General features: G+C 46.5%; 1 protein-coding gene across 1 annotated transcript in view; it reads right to left on the reverse strand.

The window, feature by feature from the left end:
• Positions 1-207: 207 nt before the first annotated feature.
• Positions 208-6,658, reverse strand: part of LOC112072943 (protein Jade-1-like) — a 23,582-nt gene continuing 17,131 nt past the window's right edge. Inside the window, exons 3-4 of the mRNA XM_024140318.2 lie at positions 1,127-1,293; positions 208-249 (exon numbers count right to left, since the gene is read on the reverse strand). The gene's annotated coding sequence lies outside the window, so the exon portion shown is untranslated. The remainder of the gene's footprint in view (positions 250-1,126; positions 1,294-6,658) is intronic.

A 6,658-nucleotide genomic window follows, 5' to 3' on the forward strand; every position in this document is an offset into this window, starting at 1 on the left:
TTTCACCTTTTTACTGCCAACCAAAGAATGGTAAATAAAAGACAAACAACTGATTCCATGGCTTGTTTTTGAGTGAAATCCAGTTAAATCTTCATGTGGAGGGACTGTCCTTTTCAAGTGGGGAATTGCACAAGAAAGAGGTCAAGACTTGACGAGAGCTGCTCTGTTCAGCAGGTAGGGAAGGGAAGTGTCTGGATGTTGTACCCAGATGATGTCTGCATCCACTGTCCTGACGAACTCAGCCCAGCTCTGCAGGGGGAATACACAGAGCCAATCAGGGGGAACCTCCAGCTGTTGGTCTTAAAGCAGCCAAGCTCAACTCCACACAAGTGTGTGTGTGTTTTGTGTGTTATGTATACTTCTTATTATTATATATATATATATATGTTATATATATATATTTATTATTATTGTTTATATATATACCTGTACTGTAACTGGCTCTCTTTAGTAAAGCACAGGACCTGGGAGCCCACGATGCTGGAGCAGGACTGGAGGGTGAAGAAGCGTGCGGATGAAGGTCCTTCTCTCCCTGTCGCTGCACCATGGAGGCCATCTGGATCCCTGGGTCTTCTCTGCCTCTGGAAATATCCCTCAAGAAGACAAGGAAGTTGGGCCAACCTTTAAATAGTGAATATGTTTCTGATTCTAGACATTCAGTTACATAGAACAGTCTAAATACTCCTCATGTCATGTAAACGGGGACTAACAATGCTGTCATAGAATGATGTAGAGTTCATGTAAATGAAGAGCTAGTGTAACCGATGTGAAATGGCTATCTAGTTAGCGTGTGTGGCGCGCTAATAGCCTTTGTCGGTGACGTCACTTTCTCTGAGACCTTGAAGTAGTGGTTCCCCTTGCTCTGCAGGGCTATGGCTTTTGTGGCGCGATGGGTAACGATGCTTTCGGGTGTCAGTTGTTGATGTGTGCAGAGGGTCCAGGTTCGCGCCCGGGTCGGGGCGAGGGACGGACTAAAGTTAAACTGTTACACTAACGAATGGCTGTCATAGAATGTTGTAGTGTCATCTAAATGAAGAGCTCACATAGCTGTCATGTCTTTAGATCCTTAAAGTATCGTTGCGTTGATGCATTGCATTTCCACGTTAGGACAAATATTAGATGTTACCTGTAGTAACTGGCTCTCTTTAGTAAAGCACAGGACCTGGGAGCCCACGATGCTGGAGCAGGACTGGAGGGTGAAGAAGGTGCGGATGAAGAGTTCCTTCTCTCCCTGTCGCTGCACCATGGAGGCCATCTGGATCCCTGGGTCTTTCTCTGCCTCTGGAAATATCCCTACAAGAAGACAAGACAGTTGGGCCAACCTTTAGAATAGTGAATACTGTTCTGATTCTAGACATTCAGTTACATAGAATAGTCTAAATACTCCTCATGTCATGTAAACGGGGAGCTAACAATGCTGTCATAGAATGATGTAGAGTCATGTAAATGAAGAGCTAGTGTAACCGATGTGAAATGGCTATCTAGTTAGCGGTGGTGCGCGCTAATAGCCTTTGTCGGTGACGTCACTTGCTCTGAGACCTTGAAGTAGTGGTTCCCCTTGCTCTGCAAGGGCTATGGCTTTTGTGGCGCGATGGGTAACGATGCTTCGTGGGTGTCAGTTGTTGATGTGTGCAGAGGGTCCCAGGTTCGCGCCCGGGTCGGGGCGAGGGGACGGACTAAAGTTAAACTGTTACACTAACATGGCTGTCATAGAATGTTGTAGTGTCATCTAAATGAAGAGCTCACATAGCTGTCATGTCTTTAGATCCTTAAATTGTATTCGTTGCGTTGATGCATTGCATTTCCACGTTAGGACAAATATTAGACATATGATTATGGCTACATCCAGGCTACATTGTGCATAGGATCTGTGTTTCCCAAACTTAAACTTCTTAATTGTTTTCACAGCGCTGTGTTTTGAATTCCATTTCCAAGTTTATCAAACATTCCAATTATAAGCACATTTGCGCWTCCATAATATGCATGATCAAACGATCGCATTGAACAGGGCAGCTCATTCATTCGCAGTGGTTACTCACGGCTGGCGAAATCTAGGAGTTCAAATCCTTCCAAGCGAGCTGTCCTTATGGTCCGAATGCAATTACAAATAGAACAAAATCCAGCGTGTGTCCGAACCGGAGATTTCCTTCCGGTAGTAATCCTTCACGGAGTTTTTTGACTTGAATGTAGTGGCTTCCTTTCCTCTTTACCATAGCCATTGCCCAAGCCTGAAGCGGGGTTGTTTCGTACGCATACAGTCCCTACACAAGGTTTCCAAACGGCCAAACATTCAATGAGATCCAGGGATATGGTGCAACAAAAATGTTTATTCTTCTTATATCTAACAAAAAATTATTCTCCAATCAACTTAAAGCAGAGATGACTTAATATGGCAAATACATAATATGACCTGTCTGTCTGTATGGTCAAAAAACTATACCGCTCCCGCGTCTAGCAAGGACTCCTTCCCCCGAAGAACGAACTTCCTGCCTTTATACTAACACACTTAACACAGTACAATGAATGGGCAAGAGGGGGCCAAAAACTGAATTACACTAACAAATGAATATATCTCAATCATGTAAATATAAATCATAAAGGTATGTAGATCACAAGGTAGTGGTCGGAGACTTGGAGGGAGTTGCAATGAGATTAGTGGAAGAACAGCATCTAGTAAAGATGAGGTCAGCGTATTGCCTGCCTGTTGAGTAGGGGGGGAAGGTGAGAGGGTGAGGTCAAAAGAGGAGAGGATGGAAAAGAAGAGGCAGAGAGGAATGAGTCAAAGGTAGACGTGGGGAGGTTAAAGTCACCCAGAACTGTGAGAGGTGAGCCATCCTCAGGAAAGGAAACTTATTCAGGGCGTCAGCTCATTGATGAACTCTCCAGGGAACCTGGAGGGCGATAAATGATAAGGATGTTAAGCTTGAAAGGGCTGGTAACTGTGACAGCATGGAATTCAAAGGAGGCGATAGACAGTGGGTCAGGGGAGAAAGAGAGAATGTCCACTTGGGAGAGATGAGGATCCAGTGCCACCACCCCGCTGACCAGAGCTCTCGGGGTATGCGAGAAACGTGGGCAGACGAGGAGAGAGCAGTAGGAGTAGCAGTGTTATCAGTGGTATCCATGTTTCCGTCAGTGCCAAAATCGAGGGAACTGGAGGGAAGCATAGGCTGAGATGAACTCTGCCTTGTTGGCCTTACATTACTGAATTACATGGCATTACATGAAGTTCACTTTGGAAAAGGTGATATCCTTCAGTTTGCTGCCATATTTACCTAGAATCCATAGACCTTATCAAGTTGTAAATTACAGGAGAAAGATGTGTTCCACAGCAACCCGCTCAACCTTATTAATTGTGCATAAAGGTGGTGGAATTAAGTAAAGGTCGAATACGGCTTATCTGTAGACACCTCGCCACACCTTCATTTCTTAGAAGGAATAGCAGGTGAATATCAAATCAATCAATCAAATTTATTAGTCACATACACATGGTTAGCAGATGTTAATGCGAGTGTAGCGAAATGCTTGTGCTTCTAGTTCCGACAATGCAGTAATAACCAACAAGTAATCTAACCTAACAATTCCACAACTACTACCTTACACACACAACACAAGTGTAAAGGATAAGAATATGTACATAAAGATATATGAATGAGTGGTGGTACAGAACGCATGGCAGATGCAGTAGATGGTATAGAGTACGGTATATACATCATGAGATGAGTACTGTAGGTATGTACATTATATTAATGGCATTGTTTAAAGTGGCTAGTGGTACATGTATTAACATAAAGATGGCAAGATGCAGTAGATGATATAGAGTTACAGTATATACATATGAGATGGGTAATGTAGGTATGTAACATTATATTAAGTGGCATGTTTAAAGTGGCTAGTGGTACATTTTTACATAATTTCCATCAATTCCATTTTTAAAGTGGCTGGAGTGAGTCAGTATGTTGGCAGCGGCCGCTAAATGTTAGTGGTGGCGTTTAACAGTCTGATGGCCTTGAGATAGAAGCTGTTTTTCAGTCTCTCGGTCCCTGCTTTGATGCACCTGTACTGACCTCGCCTCTGGATGATAGCGCGGTGAACAGGCAGTGGCTTGGGTGGTTGTTGTCCTTGATGATCTTTATGGCCTTCTGGGACATCGGTGGTGTAGGTGTCCTGGAGGGCAGTAGTTTGCCCCTGGTGATGCGTTCTGCAGACCTCACTACCCTCTGGAGAGCCTTACGTTGTGGGCGGACAGTTGCCTACCAGGCGGTGATACAGCCCACAGGATGCTCTCGATTGTGCATCTGTAGAAGTTTGTGAGTGGCTTTTGGTGACAAGCCGATTTCTTCAGCCTCCTGAGGTTGAAGAGGCGCTGCTGGCCCTTCTTCCACAACGCTGTCTGTGTGGGTGGACCAATTCAGTTTGTCCGTGATGTGTACACCGAGAATTAAAACTTTCCACTTCTCCACTACTGACCGTCGATGTGGATAGGGGGTGCTCCTCTGCTGTTTCCTGAAGTCCACAATCATCTCCTTTGTTTTGTTGACGTTGAGTGTGAGGTTATTTCCTGACACCACACTCCGAGGGCCCTCACCTCCTCCCTGTAGGCCGTCTCGGTCGTTGTTGGTAATCAAGCCTACCACTGTAGTGTCATCCGCAACTTGATGATTGAGTTGGAGCGTGCATGGCCACGCAGTCGTGGGTGAACAGGGAGTCAGGAGAGGCTCAGAACGCACCTTGTGGGGCCCCAGTGTTGAGGATCAGCGGGTGGAGATGTTGTTACCTACCTCACACCTGGGGGCGCCGTCAGGAAGTCAGGACCCAGTTGCACAGGGCCGGGTCGAGACCAGGGCTCGAGCTTGATGACGAGTTTTGGAGGGTACTATGGTGTTAAATGCTGAGCTGTAATCGATGAACAGCATTCTCACATGGTATTCCTCTTGTCACGATGGGTTAGGGCAGTGTGCAGTGTGGTTGCGATTGCGTCGTCTGTGGACCTATTGGGTCGGTAAGCAAATTGGAGTGGTCTAGGGTGTCCGGTAGGGGGAGGTGATATGGTCCTTGACTAGTCTCTCAAAGCACTTCATGATGACGGAAGTGAGTGCTACGGGGCGGTAGTCGTTTAGCTCAGTTACCTTAGCTTTCTTGGAACAGGAACAATGGTGGCCCTCTTGAAAGCATGGGAACAGCAGACTGGGATAAGGATTGATTGAATATGTCCGTAAACACACCAGCCAAGCTGGTCTGCGCATGCTCTGAGGACGCGGCGGGAATGCCGTTGGGCCTGCAGCCTTGCGAGGGTTAACACGTTTAAATGTTTACTCACCTCGGCTGCAGTGAAGGAAGCCCGCAGGTTTTGGTAGCGGGGCCGTGTCAGTGGCACTGTATTGTCCCTCAAGCGGGCAAAAAAGTTGTTATGCCTGTCTGGGAGCAAGACATCCTGGTCCGCGACGGGCTGGTTCTTCTTTTTGTAATCCGTGATTGACTGTAGACCCTGCAACACTCTTGTGTCTGAGCTGTTGAATTGCGACTCGATTTTGTCTCTGTACTGGGACTTAGCCTGTTTTGATTGCCTTCGCGGAGAGAATAGCTACACTGTTTGTATTCGTCAGCTTCCGGTACCTTGCCCTGGTAAAAGCAGTGGTTCGCGCTTTCAGTTTCACGGCGAATGCTGCCGTCAATCCACGTTTCTGGTTTGGGAATGTTTTTATCGTTGGTGTGGTACGACACATGTCAATGCACTTCTAATGAACTCGCTCCCACGAATCAGCAATATTCGTCAATATTGTTGTTGGACGCGATGCGGAACATATTCCAATCCGGTATCAAAGCAGTCTTGAAGCGTGGATTCAGATTGGTCGACCAGCGTTGAACAGACCTGAGCGCGGGAGCTTGTTGTTTTGAGTTTCTGTTTGTAGCTGGAATCAACAAAATGGAGTCGTGGTCACTTTTCCGAAGGGGGGCGGGAGGGCCTTATATGCGTCGCGGAAATTAGTATAACAATGATCTAGGGTTTTCCAGCCTGGTAGCACAATCGATATGCTGATAGAATTTAGGGAGTTTTGTTTTTAGATTAGCTTGTTAAATCCCCAGCTACGATGAATGCAGCCTCAGGTGTGTGGTTTCCAGTTAAAAGAGTCAGATTAAAGTTGTTCAGGGCCATGATGTGTTGCTTGGGGGGAATATATAGGCTGTGATTATGATTGAGAGAATTCCCTTGGTAGATAATGCGGTCGACTTTGATTGTGAGGAGTTCTAGATCAGGTGAACAGAATGAATTGAGTTCCTGTGTGTGTTATGATGATCACACCACTTCTCGTTCTAATCATAAGGCATACCCCCGCCCCTTTCTTACCGGGAAACGATGTTTGTTCTGTCTGGCGCGATGCATGAAGAAACCAGCTGGCTGCACCGACTCCTGCGTCCCTTGAGTTAGCCATGTTCCGTGAAGCAGAGCACGTTGCAATCCTGATGTCTCTCTGGAATGCTACCCGTGCTCGGATTTCATCAACCTTATTGTCAAGAGACGGACATTGGCGAGTAGTATGCTAGGGAGTGGAGCGCGATGTGCCCGTCTCCGAAGCCTGACACGAGACCGCCTCGTTTGCCCCTTTTTCGGCGTGCAGCAGGGTCGCCGGCTGGGATAAGATTTCCATCTGTATTC

This window comes from Salvelinus sp. IW2-2015, unplaced genomic scaffold (assembly GCF_002910315.2).
Source record: "Salvelinus sp. IW2-2015 unplaced genomic scaffold, ASM291031v2 Un_scaffold2095, whole genome shotgun sequence".
Lineage (NCBI taxonomy): Eukaryota > Metazoa > Chordata > Actinopteri > Salmoniformes > Salmonidae > Salvelinus > Salvelinus sp. IW2-2015.